This window comes from Trachurus japonicus, chromosome 22 (genome assembly GCF_045865225.1).
Source record: "Trachurus japonicus isolate A0001 chromosome 22, Traja_1.0".
NCBI classification, from domain to species: domain Eukaryota; kingdom Metazoa; phylum Chordata; class Actinopteri; order Carangiformes; family Carangidae; genus Trachurus; species Trachurus japonicus.
The window spans coordinates 6,602,259-6,619,549 of NC_140928.1; the positions used below are offsets into that span (position 1 = coordinate 6,602,259).

The 17,291-nt window shown below is 41.9% G+C and overlaps 1 long non-coding RNA gene across 1 annotated transcript in view; it reads left to right on the plus strand.

Moving 5' to 3' along the window:
• Positions 1-8,551, plus strand: part of LOC146963335 (uncharacterized) — a 33,225-nt gene extending 24,674 nt beyond the window's left edge. Inside the window, exon 4 of the long non-coding RNA XR_015034796.1 lies at positions 8,378-8,551. This is a non-coding gene — a long non-coding RNA (uncharacterized LOC146963335). The remainder of the gene's footprint in view (positions 1-8,377) is intronic.
• The last annotated feature ends 8,740 nt before the right edge of the window (positions 8,552-17,291 follow it).

Genomic DNA, 17,291 nt, shown 5'->3' on the forward strand with positions numbered 1-17,291 from the left:
TCTCTGGAGCGTTTTATTAACGTCCTCGTTGTCAGATCGACGCGTTTCCTGTTTGATCATTAGACGCTCTGAGACAGTGATCCAGTCCTTTTCTACCACATTGAACCGTTTTTAATCACAGCCCTGCTGTGTTTGCTACAGTATAAAAACACAGTGTAAATAAATCATCTGGGGTTTATTATCAACGTTCATTATCATCAGAGGCCACTAAGCCTGGTGTTAAACGCTTCCAGATCTGGACACTTTGCAGGAGCTTCAGTCGTATTAAAGAGTTGAAGCTGATAACCGTGGATCTGTCGTCTGAGACAAGAATGAGCTAATCCCATAAATGTTACGACGCCGACGCTCGCGCTGCCAACACGTCTGAAAACATGGGAGTCTGTCTGTTTTCAGAGCGAGAGTGTCTGCACTAAATCTGTTAGTGTGTCGGGACTGGAAAGTTGTCAGATTAGAAAAACTGTTGTTGTGTTTCCGTTAAGCAGCCTGTTCCCTCACACAGCTGAGAGGAAAATAAATGAGGTAAAACTTTCCTGTGCCCTTTTGTGTCTCCGTAAAAAAAAAAACTATCAAAACTTCATTATTGGTATTCAGCAGCACCTGGGCTTTGTGCTTTGTTTGTGGCTGTGAATCCTCCCTGTGACCAGTGCAGAGCTAATGGGCCGCAGTGGACTGGCAGCGTTTCCAGGCCATGAGGTTGGCAATAATGCAGCAGGCAGGAGGAGGAAGCTCAGAGTCTGTTTGGCCGAGAGTCAGACGACTTTGAAAGGTAAAACAAAGTGGGTGATGATGAAAAAAACAGGAGCAGTTTGGTCCAGATTTAGACAGTGAGCATGAAAGTAATTGGTGCATTAAAATCCCCCGGCTGAGAAAAGTAAAAGTTTTTACAGACTGTGAAATGTGGATGTTTAGAGATTCAATAATCTTCTTTATATAAATGTCTGTGTCTATATTATGATACAGTGGAGCTAATGTTGACTGTCCCTGGCTCAGAGCGCCGGTCTCACAGGAACAAGATGCAAAACTAAATCTAATACATCGTCCTGTGGAAATAAATGAGCTGCTCAGACAGACCGGAGCTCAGGCTGTTTGTTTGTGTCGTGTAAATGTAGCAACTACAACGCGTTTCATTGATGAATCTGTGTGATGCATGATTTATTTTAGCTGTTTATCACTGATCAGAGTAAGTCAGAGTATTTATAAAAAGAAGAAGCTCTGTAGGACCTGAAAATGAATCTGTGCACTTGTGAAACATGACAGTGGATACATATCATTTGTGAGACACACCTTTTATTTTATATTTTGTTGAGACTAAATAGGTGAATGTGAAAATTGTAAACTATAAATCAGACTGTGACACTTTAGTGAACAGGAGGCCGGTTTGTATTTAAAATAATAAATTGTTTGTTATTGAAATGTCTGGTTGATGCTATCTGAGTTGTTTTTGGTGTTTTGATATAAATGGAGGTGACTGTGTCGAGTCAGCTTCTCATATTGACCACCGTCCATTGAATCAATTTGAGATTGTATCATGATAAAACTTGTATAAACAGTGACTCAGTCTGATACAAAGTTAATTCAAGGAAGCTCATAGTGTAGCAACAGGATGTCTCAGGACATTAAAGTGAACATGGACGTGAAAACGCGAAATGTGAAGAATTATAAAACTAAAAGTGAAACAACTGAAGGATGTTAACGCTCGTAATAAAACCAAAGTGATTGTTGAACTATGTTTTGTGAAGCTATAAAACCTGTTGAACTGCTCTGACTTTACTCTGCAGTGTTTTATTTGTTCTGCTGCACGTTGTCGCTCAGGGACAAATAAAGTGTTTTCAATTGAATTATTTGTATTTTCAGTTCAACAAATCAGATTTTCTTTTTCCAGCTCGATGCTGCAGCAGAAGGTTCAGGATACCAGCTTTTCCTCTTTCTCTCGACCTCAGGTCAGTGTTTTTGCGCTTAAGAAGTTCTGTCGATGAGAATTTTACACAGGAGTTTGTGTGTATCAGAGGTTGTGGTCTGTTTTAGGGGCCGTGTCCACCAGACGCGTTTTTAGCGCTCTGGGCGTCAACTTTCCATACAAACCCTATGGAGTTGGGCGCTCAAAGCGCTCAGCGCCCTCGGCGGTAAAACGCCGTCGGCGCTTGCTTCTTTTTGTCGCGGCGCTCAGAGCGCTTCGAGTTGAAATCTGCTCAACTTTTAGAACAGCGCCACGCTCGTTGTCACTTCTCCCTGCACTGACCAATGGGACATACGCGACCGACAGCAACACAACCGGAGACGTGGCTCGGTTTATATCATGACCCACACTTGTATTGAAGGTAGACCGACCTCAGGGTCCATGTCAAAAGCTGACGCTGTGTATTTCTGACCCTCGTTGTAGTGTTTACATAAACAAGGCAGGAACACGTTAGTGTCGGAGGACTCGTTTTGTAACTTAGCAACAGCGGAATTCTAACGAGGAGGGGAGAGAGAGCGCTAAGCGCTGGGAAAGCAGCGCTGTGAGCGCTGTCAGTGCTGAAAGCGCGTCTGGTGGACACGGCCCCTTAATGCGTCGTTTTGCATGTGCCACAGTTAGCTGCATGCATTGATATTCTAGAAAAGAGTTTTGTTTGAAAGGAGACATATTGTGCCCCTTTTTCACAAATTAAAATAGCTCCCAGGTGTGACATGCTTTGGTCAAAATACCCCAAGGATCAAACATCACAGCCTTTCATCCTCTCAAAACAGCCCTGTTCAGAATGGATGGTTTCAGTGCCTGTCCCTTTAAATGCAAATCAGCCACTGCTCATCGCGCCCCCTCTACCGGTCCGGTACTCACAGGTAGGGGTGGTATTATGTAAATTCGAAAACTAATTACATAATTGAATGACAACTGGAAAACAACTGGATTTTAAAGGGATAGTTCAACATTTTGGCAATTTGGCCCATGAATGTGCAGGTCACAACTTGTCCACCAGAGCGTTTTGGAGTTGTTGGATTGTGTATTTGATGAGTTTGATGAGGGAAACCAAGGAAACCCATGAGCCAACGTAACTTAGCTCTGAGCAGCTCGCGGCTCTGCTCCGCCGTTCTAAAAATAGCTTGCACCGACAATTAAAGGTAACGAACCTACTGCTATGACTATAGGGATTATGGCAATGGGCCAATTTGCCAGAATGTTGAACTATCCCTTTAACCTTAGGAGCCTGAAAATTACAGTTTTTTGTCAATTCTCACATTTTGAGTGCTAGAAGACAAGACAAACACCCAAATATATGTTAAAGAGCCTTCAAAAAGTGATTTTTCCGTAATATGTCCCCTTTATGCCAAAGTTCAATGGGGTTTTAGTTTCCTCTCTTCACTGCAGAGTTAGCCTGGACCCTTGCAGACAGTTGTTTATCCCCTGGGTTTCAGCAGTGGGACACGTCATTGTGCTGTAGCTGCTCTGCTCTCGACTGCAGAGATGAAGGCCATTAACTTCACCAGCGCACATCTGTTTTGCGTTGCAGCCGTTCAGGTTCACTAAAGGACACTGGCTACTGCACCAGGAAAATCAGTAACTTGCCCCCGTGTATGAACCGCTCGGTGCTGGAGGGTTTGTCTCTTAGCAACAGGGTCAACCCGGCAACAGGCTGAGCTTCTGAACTTCTGCTGTTTCACACTTCATCATCATCATCATCATCATCATCATCATCATCGTCGTCGTCGTCATCTGGGTGAAAAGTTACCGTTGGAGTTTGCAAACACCTGAAGCAGACGTCGGTTTGATGTCGACATGTTGCTGCTGCCGGGGCCCGAGCAACAGACGTGACCACAACACATCCAGAGAAAACATCACTGAGCCCTCCAAAGGTAATTAGATCGCCTCCGAGATGTTGTCAAACTTTTGAGTCGCTTAGCAACAAGGACGAAGTACGAAGCACACCTTGAAGCTCGACGTCTGATCAGGACCAAAAAGGAACGAGGCCGAGCCGAGCAGCAGAGAAATTCCCCTCGTGGTGGTTTTAATCTCCGTCATGTTGCCTCTGATCAGGCACCAGGTGTTCAACCTGCTCCGCCGTCAGACCCCCCCTCTCTCCCCCTCCCTCCCTTTGTCTCTCTCTGTCTCTTTCAATCTCGCTCAGCCTCGCTCGCCCACCCCCTATCATTATATATCTCTCTCTAGCTCACACACACACACACCTGCATGCATGTTCATCTGTCAAACCCGCAGACATGGTAATAACTGCATAAACCAATTTTATAACTTAAGCACACGGCTTGTACAAACAAACACGCAACACACAATGATACATGTACACACAAAAAGGACAAACACATACACACACACACAGCTATACACACACACATACACACACATGCAGGTGGGTTGCAGCACCACTCTCACCCTGTAATTAAATTCTGTGTCTCCCACCTGTGTTACAGAAGCAGATCTGACTCAAGGTAATTACAGGGCTGCAATAGAACAAAACAACAGAGGGCGTGCACACACACACACACACACACACACACACACACACACACACAGCATCAGCACCTCCTAACCCTCTTATGTGACACCACAAAAGAGGGAACGCTCACTCGTACAGATGCAGACACACACCTGCAGATACAAAGCAACACAGCAGGGCCACCACACACACACACACACGGTGACAGCAGCTATAAATGAACCCATCAGGGGACTTGCATCATGGCGCTCCGTCAGGCCGTCACTGTAAATCTGCAGCTGTCACATGTGTCAGTGTCCTGCTGCTCTGTGCATCTGCAGCCTCCATGTGTTTACACTGACGATCACGTCCACATTAATCCAGATTCAATCCACTTCTGCCTCCACATACAGTACTGTGCAAAGGTTTTAGGCAGTTGTGGGGGAAAAAAAGCTGAATGCTTTCAAAGATGGAATTGTTTTTTTTTTTTTCATCAATTAACAAAATGCTGTGAATAAAGAGACGAGAATCCTAAATCAAATCAACATTTGGTGTGACAACCCTTTGCCTTCAAAACAGCATCAATTCTTCTAGTTTGGTTTCATTTGCCCTTGTTATATGTTCTAAAAAACAAAAAGAGGACATTACCTGTATGTCCTAACTGCACACATTTCTATATGGATATACATTATACTCTTGGATGAGTATGATGTAGATAATGTAACAATATTACAATGTGCTCTAATAAAAATATTTGAAAGAGAATTCTTCTAGGTAGGTACACCTGCACACAGTTTTTGAAGGACCTGGGCCGGTGGTTTTTCCCAAATATCTTGGAGCTCCTCAGATCCTTCTGTCTCTACATGTAATCCCAGACAGATGATAGTTCTAAATGACACTGTCTGAATGTTTGGGGTTGTTGTGAATAAATTTGGGTCCAATCAGACGCCTCACTGATGGTACTGTATTGCATGATGGATAAGCATTCTGACTTAACAGCATTTTTACTTTTACACAGTACTGTATGTATAAAAACAATCAGATTACGGCAGAGGTTACCATCTAAGGCCACAGCTCACGTAGCTATCAAACAAGCCGGTGTCGACCTGCAGGTAAAAGCAGGAGGAGAGCCAAAGTGAAGGTTTTTCCTCTCCTCTCCTCTCCTCTCCTCTCTTCTTTCTCTCTTCAACGCTTCATGCGCTGGAGCTTCGCCTGAGAGGAATTAAGATTAAATATGCAGCTCGGAGAGACTGATGCATGAACACCTCTTAATGCTGCCGGTGGTGTGTGTTTGCCTCTTTCGCTTCGGTTCGCTGAAGCTGCCGCGCCACGCTGCGAAAACGGTTCATCTCAGTCCACGCAGAAACTCTCTACACGTCCGTCCGTCTTTATTTATTATCCCTGCTCATTACCACTGGTAATTATCACAAAGAGCTCAGGAAAGGACTGAAGATAAATAAACCCAAAAGACTCAGTAAAGTGAAGTGTAATTAGCCGGCCGTCACTGGAATTAAATTGAGTTTGATTTTTCCTCCCTGAGTCCGTGTAGAGAGGCGTTTACCCACCCTGGTTCATTTATCAGTAACAAACTGGAAACAGTATTTTTAAAAATCTTAACCCTGATGCATGAGGCTGCGTGTCACACAGAAATACTTCACAGATACTGACAGAAACGTGTCAGGAGAGATCTTAGCAGTGATGAGGATGAGCTACATCCAAACATCAGTCACTGCACTTTATTATTATTATTATTAAAAGCTCAAACTGAAACCATGTGCTCTGTTGTCTGTGGAGCTCATCAGAGTTTCCTCCATTCAGATTACGAGCTGTCTTCTTCTCCACCTGATGTCGATTTATGTTTCCCCCTGACAGCTCGAAAAATGACATGACAAAAATTAAAAAAAAATTGAAGCAGCTCAAGTTCCCTCACCTATTAAAACAGGATGTTGATGCACAGTATTAAAATCCAGGGTGAAAGAGTCCAAGAGATGTTTGGGTCAAACTGTATGGAGCTTTATCACAAACAGCTACCTTTATTTTGAAGGAGCTTTAATACAAACATCAACCTTTATTTTGAAGGAGCTTTAATACAAACATCTACCTTTATTTTGAAGGAGCTTTAATACAAACATCAACCTTTATTTTGAAGGAGCTTTAATACAAACATCTACCTTTATTTTGAAGGAGCTTTAATACAAACATCTACCTTTATTTTGAAGGAGCTTTAATACAAACATCTACCTTTATACTCGTTGGATGAAGATTTACATTTTGGTGAATACATAAATTCTGCACATTAATATATATATAATGAATTACACCAGTTTTCAGTCCAGTTTTAATTAGACGTCCTAATATCAGTGTCTGCACAGTTAAGTACCAGGTGTCATGGACTTTCTTTATTCTACGCTTTTGTCATTGTGACTCACTCTGATATACGAGACGTGTCTGAATGTGTCACGCACATATGAGACATGTGTAACTCTGCTGTGTGTGAATGAGCCAGTTTGTGGGAAAGATAAACACTTGTGGAATTGAACACGCAAATAAGCATGTGTATGTGTGTGTGTGTGTGTGTAGGCTATACGTGTGTGTCTGTGTGTGCGTGTGTGTGAGATGGCTGTCATGGGAGTCGTCTCCACAGATGGGGGTTCACTTATTCCTTAATGAATTAAATTACTGAGATGGGACCATACGTCAGACCAGAGCTCTGAGCCGAGCATCAAACTCATCTGTGGCCACGGAGAAACAATTTGGAGGCTCCTGCTGCTCCTCCTCCCCCCGCTCCTCCTCCTCCTCTCTCTGTATGTTTACAGAGTTGTGCACCGAGCCAGAAAACGTCCAGGATTTATGTTTGGGAACCGGGGGGGACGACAGGAGCTCGGCGGCGCTGTGCAACGGCGGCGGCGGATTCAGCTCAGCTGTGGAGCCAAGAGGCTGGACGGCTCCACAGCCAAGACTAATTTCTTCATTTTCTACGCCGTTCAGACTGATTTGGTTCAGCACTCGCTCAGCTGTGAGCATGAGAGGGTTTCTCAGTGTCACGCAGTGGCATTTTCCCAGCTACACTTATGAGAAGATGCGAACGTTTCTGTCTGCAGCGACCGGGGCCAGTTCCACATTACAGTACGCGTCTATTTTTTGTAAGTGCTGCGGCGGTGGAGGCGGCAGCGGCCTGTTCTCACTCGGATACAACTGCCAAACTGACATATTGTCACGCAGAATTTGTGACTCTTACTCGAGTCTCTCAATAGCATCCTAACTGGCTGAAAGCAGAGCCAAACTGTAACTTTCCAAACTGCTCTTCTCAGCAGCCGTAACTCACTGTCGCTTTCGGTAAATGCAGAGGCATCCGGCCTGTTGAGGGAAAATTTAATCTAAAGAAAATAGATTAAAAAAACACTTAGTGGAAGGAGGGAGCTTTGTGAAATACGGCCTTGGGCTTGTCTCGACTTGGGTTTTGACAAAACCTCTTTCATTTCATAAAAGCTCCATTTTTAAAGCCAGGAACATCGGTTGACCTCCACTTGACCTCTGTAAGAATTGAAACCAAGTGAGCTGTATAAATGTTATTGCAGTTATTCTGCAGACATGAAGAGGCAGACAAACTTGATCCATTGTAACAGAGTAAGTAAATAAGAGCGAAGCAGCTGTAGTGAACCTGAAGCTGAGCTCATGTTCTTCTGGCAGCACAAGAAGAGCAAGAAATACGTTCCCACACTATGACTTTAATGCTTTAAAATGCAGTTACCATCGTCCTTCAACCTTCAACCACACCAGAAAAATTCACAATGAAGCCTAAGTCATTTAATTAAGAAGCAACATAAAGGTTCTGCTGCATCCACACAACCATGTTTTTGTTTAAAATGCATCTCTGCAACAAAAAGAGATCAATTTGGAGAGAATCCAGAGGTGAAAACAACATGGATAATGATATAAAAGTGTTACTGACCTTGTTGTCTTTGCAGCTGCTCGTTGCAAACTGATCTACTGCAGAGTAGACGGTCCGGCTCAGTGCACACTCGGTGTATGTAGTTGCTAAAGTATGGATGCATTTCAACATCAAGGTCATGATAAACTTTATTGTCCCCTGGTGAGATGGGCTAACCACTGGTACTGCAGCCACAAGACAACAATATACACATGGAGCAATAAAAAAGATCATAAATACATAATAATAAATACTCAGGGGATGTTTTTCTTCGCAACCTGAAACACAGTAGTGAGGACTGATGTAGCTTTAGCCTCAGTGAAGAACTCATTAATATCTAACATTGTCCACACAGCATTGTTTTGATGCAGTCTCACCTGCTTGTTCAGGTGAGTTGAAGTGTGAGAGGAGGCAGAGATAAGCTGTGTGTTTGTCCACAGAGCTGCTCCATATTTAATGTGAACAAACAGCTGAGTGTCTGTTTTTAGCCCCTTTGTACAATTCATGGCATCAAATCCACAAAAACACGCAAGATAGCGATGAGAAGCTTCTCCCTGGACACGTGTCAAACACTTTTTATCTTCAGTCGTTCGTCCAGTTCGTCTTCTGTCCCGAGGAGCCAGTAGATATAGATGCAGGTCTTCTTCTTCAGTCGGCTCAGTGTGGACGCACTCTGACTCTGTAAGCAGGTAGAACAGATGAGACCGGGCTGTAAATATCTACTGACGACGATGATTTGTTGAAAACAAGTCTTTTAGTCTATCCCACTTTATAAAGCTGATGGCTGCTCCGTCCTTCAGAAGCTCCCACCGGACCGTGATTACAGATTCTGTACATGCAGTGTAGGCATACCTCAACAACCCTTAAGCTACCTGTCAGGAGCATTCATCCTGATGATGGCAGAGAAAACAGGCACTCAGGGCAACATGAATACCTCCATGTATTTATTACACAATGGATGCCGTCGCCCGCGGCGGAGGGAAGGTTAGCGAGGAGCTTGACTACAAAAGAGAGTGCCGGGGTGAATGAATCCCTCTGAGGTAAAAGTCCCGGGAAATAATTGGGGTGAGGAAGGAAAGCTGGAGGGGGAGGAGGGGGGATGTGGTGTGGTGTGGTGTGGTGTTTGGGGTTGGGGATGCGGATCAGGGCAGGGTGAGTTTGATATGCTGATGCAGGAAAACGCAGTGCGGAGAAGTGGGAGAGGGGGGGAGGAAGGGTGGGATTATTAAGAAAATGGCTCTGGCAACAAACGGGTCCAGGTCTGGGAAAATAAAAAAGTGCACGTGTGTGTTCCTGTGCTGCTGTCTTTGTGAGGACCAGTTTCACCGTTACACCTTGAGAGTTTGACTCTTTTTTTTTTTAAGAAACATTATTAAAAAAAAAAAAAAAAGCAAGGACACATTTGTTAAGTGAGGACGTTTTTACAGTTGTCGAGTCAAGATGTTTCAAACATCAGCGGGTTTTCAGAGACGAAGGTCAGTTCGGGAAAGTGAGGACGTTTATATAGTGACTTGTGTTTGATCAGAAACAACGAGATAACGCCTGGACAGTGAGGACATTTTGGAAAGCAATGATTTAAACGACAAAAAAAGGAAAGTCAGCAGTAAAGGCGGAAACAGGAGTTTTGATGAACGAGCACAGATTTATGATTTAAAGTGAGGACATTTATAAAAAGTAAAGATAGTAGTAGCTGAAAAGTGTCCTCACGTTTGTCCTCAGTAAGTGAGGACAGTAAATTAGGAAGGGGGGATGCATTTGAAAGACGAGTAGACGATAGAAAAGCTTCAGAAAGTGGAAAAATAAAAGTAAGGACATTAATGACATGAGAAAACAGTTTGGGAAAGTAAGGACGGCTTAGACATTTATATAGTGAGTCAGTGAGGACTTTTTACAAAGCAACAACTTGGAAAAGTTATTATAAAGGAGAAACTAAGTTTATAATTAGGATATTTTAAATAAAAGGGAGTTTCAATAAATTACGACAGATTTATGATTTAAAGTGAGGTTTGAAAAGTGTCCTCATGTTTTTTCTTTTAAATGAGAGGACAGTAAGAAAGGACATTTTGGGAAAAGAGGGATAAAAGTATGGACGTGAATGATGTTGGAGGACAGTTTTGGACAGCTTACCAGGCCTCTCTAGGGTTGAGATCAGAGTCTGAGAGGTTGAATTAGAGTCTAAACTGAGGCTCAGGTCGAGGTTCGGCTTGGTAAATGAATGCATCATGTCCTCAGAGGTATTAATAGGTGTGTGTATAAGTACAACTCTGTGTGATGAAGGTTGGTTCAGCCGGCAGAGGTGCCTTTGAGTCAAACACACACCAACAAACACACAAACAGCCTCCAGGGAGAAGTTAGCATGGTAGCTAACTGCAGCTGTCAGAGGGAGGAGGGAGGGAGAATAAAAAACAGGAGAGAAATATAATATAAGGAGGACGGAGGAGGAGAGTGAGTGATTGGACATCAGGAGAGGAGGTAAAGATGGAGGGAGACACAAAGAGACAAATGGAAGGGGAAGAAGAAATAAAAGAGACAGATAAGGAAAGAGGGATGACAACAATATAGTCGTTCTGGTGAAGGTGGACTAAAAGATGGAGGGATGCAGGTGAGAAAATAGAGGCCAAAGAGGATATTTATGAGGAGAAAGGGAACATAAAAGACGATGGAGGAAAATAAATGACCAGAGGATGTTGGGACAGGAAGAAGGAACGTGAACACTTCGTCACACTAACCTTTAAAATGACTTTGTGACCAACAGCGAGTCGCTCAGACAGCAAAGACCTTTAGTAACTCTATAAGACGAAAGGAAAGAAGAGGTGAGCACTAATGCTACGATCCATTAGAAGTATATACTCAAACGCCTCCTGAAGTCAGAAATCCAACACACAAACTACACTGACCCCAAGCTAACAATTCAAGATGGCCGCCAGCAGAGAATAAAACTTAAACTCTATTTATCAGCAACTTATAAACTTAATGTTTTAGGTCACTGAATTAGTCAATATTGTGCAACTTCTACCTGTAGATAATATGTTATGTTGCTATAAACCACAAACTATCACGTAGCGTTATCGGCTGATGTTTGCTAACAATGCTTACAACAACATGCTAGCCTACTACAATTTATAACTTAAGCTTTTTACCTCTGGAAATTTTGCTTCAGAAATCATAAAGTGACTTATAATAACTATTAAAAACTTGAAATAATGTACCTTCATCATACATTTTGAGCAATTAATAAACTACATTAATTTACAATAGATCATGATTAAATATTTTAATAAATTGACAGCCTGTATTGTTTTATTTAGTAGCCTATTTTTTCTAGTCACCAACAGCACCTTAAAATATGACCAGTAAACTACAGAGCTGTGAAGGAGAACTGATCAAATCATCATCACTTTTACCATTGTCTGTCGCCAACACCTGATTAATTTAGATCAAATGAAGATTAGTGGGGAAAACAGATGAGAAAAGAGAATCTAAATATCAACAAAAACAACGAAGGAAGAGGGGGTGAAATTAAGGGTGGATAGAAGGACAAGAAAAAGACGAGAAACACCTTAGGGGGAAAAAAACTTCTTGCAACTTTTCTCTTTGTAGTGACGGAAACAGGAAAAAGGAGAAGAAAGGAGGAAGTCTGAGGAAGGAGGAAGAGGAGAGGGGTTCGCTTCTCTTTTTAAATCCTCAGTTCTTCTTCCTCAGAGTCACGCTTGAAGCCAAAAGAGAGGAGAGGAGAAAAAAAAATCTAAAGAAACCCCCTCAAAACTGCTTAATCAACTCAGACTGAGGAGGAATCGTCTCGTCTCGCCTGAAGCTCCGACTGTTGAAGGTCAACAAGGTCACAAAACTAAACAGACTTTTACTGTTTAGTTTACTCTATTCCTACTCCATCCCTCAGCTGCATTGTGTAAAGGTTAGGCTACAGTCAAAGTTTGGTGTTGGGCGGGGGAAAAGATTAAGTTTCAAGAGGCTTGAGGGGGCAAATACCAAAAAGCTGCGTAGGTACAGTTGAGTACAGTCGGCCCGCGGGGAGCAAAGAGAAGAGGGTGGGGGGTGTAAAACTCAGAAAGCTGACCTGACAGCACAATTACATAGCATCATAAACCATGAAATTATTTCCTGTCAACCTGAAAAGAGGAGGGGGCTCTGTTGGTGCTGGTGGGGGGGTCATACAGAGTGTAATTTTATAGTCTTCTCACATCTTCGTGGCCCGAGGCGTCGCTCTGTTTCGACGTTAGGGGACGATAATTCCCCGAGACGACTGGAGGCTTAACTCGTGACATTTTCACGCCGGCTAGTAATCTGTTAATACGACTAATTTAGTCTCTCTTGAAATGTGGACTCGTCACGGTCATCGGATCCTACGGGATTTCTTGTATTTTCTTTGTTTTTTTTAATAAAAAATAAAAATAAAACAAGCGTCCTTAAGAGTTTAACGAAGTCGCGAGTGAAGGTCAGGAAATGTTTCAGTGTTTCTTGTTGCTGCCGTTGAATTAAAGCAAATGACAGCAGTTTTTTAAAGGTGCAACAGGTAGCCCGTTGTGAAATTCCCATCATGTCTCCTCTAATTTGTTTCCCAAATGGATAAAAACTGCAGCGTTTTGGAAATGAACTTGTCGGCTTTGAAATATGAGACTATAAGAAACTACTGATGATGTCCTCATTAAGAGTGGATTCCTGCTTTCACTAATTAACTCTCAGATAATAAAGACATCAGCAGCATCTTGACTCAGTGTTTAGTGATGAGCTGCTCACATTCACTTCATTCTTCCTCATTTTCAAACCTGAAATCCATCATTAAAATACTGTTAAAATGGATTTCCATAAAGTTTTCAACAGTGCAAACAACGTTCACAAAGTCAGAAACCAACTTTTCAAACAGACCTGAGCATCAAAAACGTGACACCTGAGCAGAAAAAGAAGAGAAAAAAAATAATTTGACTTGCAGAAGTTTTCCAGGGCCGTAAATCATTTTCCATAAATTTTCCAGTTTTTCAGTGAGCGTGGTTTAATCTCTTTTACTGAGTTCAGCCCAAAATGAGACGTCAAGAACCCAACACATCGCCTCAGTGCAGCTCCTCCTGACAGTCCTTGAACACACCATCTGCTCAGTAGAAAGAAATAATAATACTGTTAGATAGCAGTTGTTTTTCTAAAAGGTTCAGTTTTAATAATTAGCTAATCCTCTCCTCCGTTTGTCTCGTAATAAGATTAGTTTGTTGAATAAAAGCTCTGTGTGTTAATCATCAGGAAGAATTTCCAGCTAATGAAGCAGAACTTGTTTTGTTTTGCTCTAATCAGTCGTCGGCATGATCGGCTCAGGAGCTGATAGGTGCATTAATAACCACAGGCTTCTTCACACTTTATATTCCTGAATGTTGAGCTGAAATGAGCTGAAACGAGCTGAAACAAGCTGCTTCAGCCTCGTCCACATGTCCAGACTCTGACTGATCAGTAGTTTCTAAAGCAGGCCCATCAAATCAGGTCTAACACAGACTGAAGTTATTTAAAACCCCTTAAAAACATACAGTATGTCTGTATTAGAGATAACTTAATAATTGCTCCTTAAAACTCTGAGAAACAACTGGAGTCAAATTAGTGGGATATAAAGTCTATGGGTGTAAATTGTTTTAAATGTTTTATTTTTGCGGTCTTCAGTTGCCTGTCTGAAGTGGACACTTAACTCTTCTCTTACTAGTAACTATGGAACCAATAAAAAGACCTGAACCTGCACCTGATAACCTCAACCAGACATTTATCTTATCTATTTATTTTTTTACTTTACAAAAAACACATTCTATAAAAGAAACCTGAATAAAGAACATTAAGTTTCTATTTAAAGCAGGATTTAAGTGTCAACGTTTCTCCTATTTAGAGTCTCAGAACTTTGCGAATGGAAAATATAAAATAGCAGCAGATACTCATCGCTAGGGGAATTTGATAATAAAGTCTTATAAATGATGATATGCATCAATATGTGACCGATGTTTTCATTTTGGATCGATGCCACTGACTCATTGATCATTCAATCGATAAATCACTGGAGATCGATGTGTTGTTACACACAAATACAAAACGTCTGACTGGTTTGTTAAGTTGTAAATGCAGCACTTGACTGTGACTCTTGGGAAATAAACAGCTGCTAATGTTATTAATAACTTTTTCTCTGTGTAACAACAACAAAAAAACTACAAAGAAGAGACAAGACGTTCATATTAAATTACCGCTCTGTCAAACTTGAGCTTCACACACTGTCATTGTTCTTCTAACAAATAAAAACTTATGTAATCAGGTGATACATAATCTGTCTGTTAGATGATCCGTCTTGGCCGATGCTGCTAACACTGAGCTTTTTAAGGGATTGTTTGTCCTGACAAGAAAATTCATTGCGTGTAAAGACTTCATCATCATCATCATCATCATCAAGTGACGTAAGCTCTGCCTCAGTTTCAGATTTCCTCCCACTCCTCGATTAGTGACTCACCTTTCTCCAGAATCGCCTCACACACACAGACACACACACACACAGACACATACCCACATACTCAGAGACACCTAATACGTCTGGAAAACAATACCATTAGAAAACTGCAGCGGTGATAAATGATCCCGCAGAACCAGTGAGACAAACTCGTCTGATCAAACGGCGTTGTCGTGGTGACGGCGGATGGGCGATGGTGTCGTGTGACAGTTTAAGCCGAGTTCAGTCCTGCACAGACGTGATGAGACGACGACGACGTCTGGATGGGGTACGATGCAAAATGAGAGAGAGTGAGAGTGAAACAAAAAGATTTTAAAAAAGGTGAAAGAGTCAAATATGAATGAAGACATGATGATTAACGGCGGATCACGGACTGACTGCTAATAAATTATTGCATCTCTGGCGTCTGAATCCATCTGTGCTGCTAAACACAGCTATTTTCAGTCTCAGGGCAGTTGAATAAGTCGACCATGACGAATTCAAGTCAAGTCTCAAGTTAATAATCCTAAATCAAGGTCCAGTCCCATTATAACCACTTCCACTTGTTTTTCGCCCTAGCACTGGGTTTTGTGCGTTCTTGTTTAAGGACAGGGTGTCTCACTTCTTTTAAGAACAAGGGGAATTGCTTTTCAACCCCCTACAATTGGAGGCGTCTTCTGTTTTCTGCGTTTCTTCTCTGTTGGTTCTTCAAAAGGAAGACAGATGATCAAAGCCCACGCAACAGGTAACACAACCACTGGAGCCGCCTTCTTCAAACTTAAATGAATATGACGTACGAGCACGTAGGAAGGAACACGTTGGCTACGCTAAGTGATGTCCCATTTCGTAGGGTAAGATCTCTACTTCCAACACTTCTCACTTCATCGTCAATGGTTATCTCCCTTTGGAGGCCACTCGAAACCAAGTGCTAGTGTTTAGGGAGGAGAAATGGGACTGGGCCAAAGTCTCAAGTCAGTTGAGACCAGAGAGAAAACGACATCATGAAATATTGATTTTATTCCTCTTTTTTTCTTTCAACTTTATGACTTTACAACTGTTTTTTTCATTATTGTGGCCATAGTATGGGAGTGCTTTTGGTGTGTGAGTGGTTGGAGAGTGTGTCCCATGTAGGCCCTGGCCCTTATTCAGGAGGTTGCCAGTTCAACTCCCACCTGGACTGACCATTTACTGCAAGTCTGTTTTACTATTCTTTCTCCCACTGTCTCAACCAATAAAGGCAAAAAAAACCTAAGAAAATGTGTCCGTACCTGTAGAGCTGATAGTCAGACCTCAGACCTTCCTGAAGCTCAGTAGAAGTGTTTGGACTTGTGTTGCAGCTCTGCACCACAGCATCCGTATAAACACTACACCTCAGGGTCTTGGCTGTTGTTGTTGCTGTGGAGCTGTGAGATTCAAGCAAGTAGCTACAAGCTGGTTGTTCTTTCTGTGGAAAGTACAAACTTCAGTGGTGAGTGAGTCGTTCCTCTGTATAAAGACACGTCCGGTCAGGTCTGTCGATCATGGAGCTGTCAATCAAAAACGCGTCCAGCTCAGGTCTTAACGTGGACATGAGCGAAGTGACGTCTGGACTCACCTGATATACGTCAGAGTAACTCAAACCTGGTGCTGGTCCAAGTCACATTTTAATAAACAAAGAGCATCGAGTCTGAAATATGATCAGTACAGGACATTTTCCTGCTTTACAAGCAAGTTTATCTTATTCATTTTGTAAAACTCATTATTTATAGCATGATACATTATTGGGGACACTTAAGAAAAAGAATCTGATGCCATAATACAAAAATTAAGTCCTATAATGTGTCTTAATATTGAAATATTTAGAATTTGTTTGGAAACACTGACTTTTTTTCATGATGCTATGGCTTTTCCCTCTAAACTTTACTTTATTCCTATACATTATGAAATGTATTCTTGAAATATTGACTTAATTCTTATAATGACTTTCTTGAAACCTGAATTTTCTCATGATTTTTTTCTTGAAATGTGACTATACTTGTAATATGGTGACTTTTTTTCCCTTGTAATACTATACGATATAGTAATACTTATTCTTGAATTACAACTTCTTTCTTGAAATATTGACCTTTTCCCCCCAAATTGTGACTTTCTTCTTGTAATATTATGGTTTTATTCTTTTCTCCTTTACTGTACAGTAGCCCTGATACTTCATTCATGTGTTAGATTTAGTTTGTCTTCAAGGATGCAGGTCTGAGGTCTTTAGCTCGTGTCTTTAGTCTTGTTCTGTCTCATGCTGGGTGGTTTACTTGCACATTTCCCAACCTCCCAGATCTTCTCCACCTCCTCTGTAGTTTCTTCTGTGCTGCAGTGTATTTGTCCTTTGGGACAGAAAATGTAAAACTCATCTATTATACAAACGCCTCCTAAATGGCAGTAAAAGTTCCTGGCTGAGAGTTTTCTCTTCAGAGACATTCACGAAGCAGCCGAGAGCAACTTTCAGGAGGAACAAAGT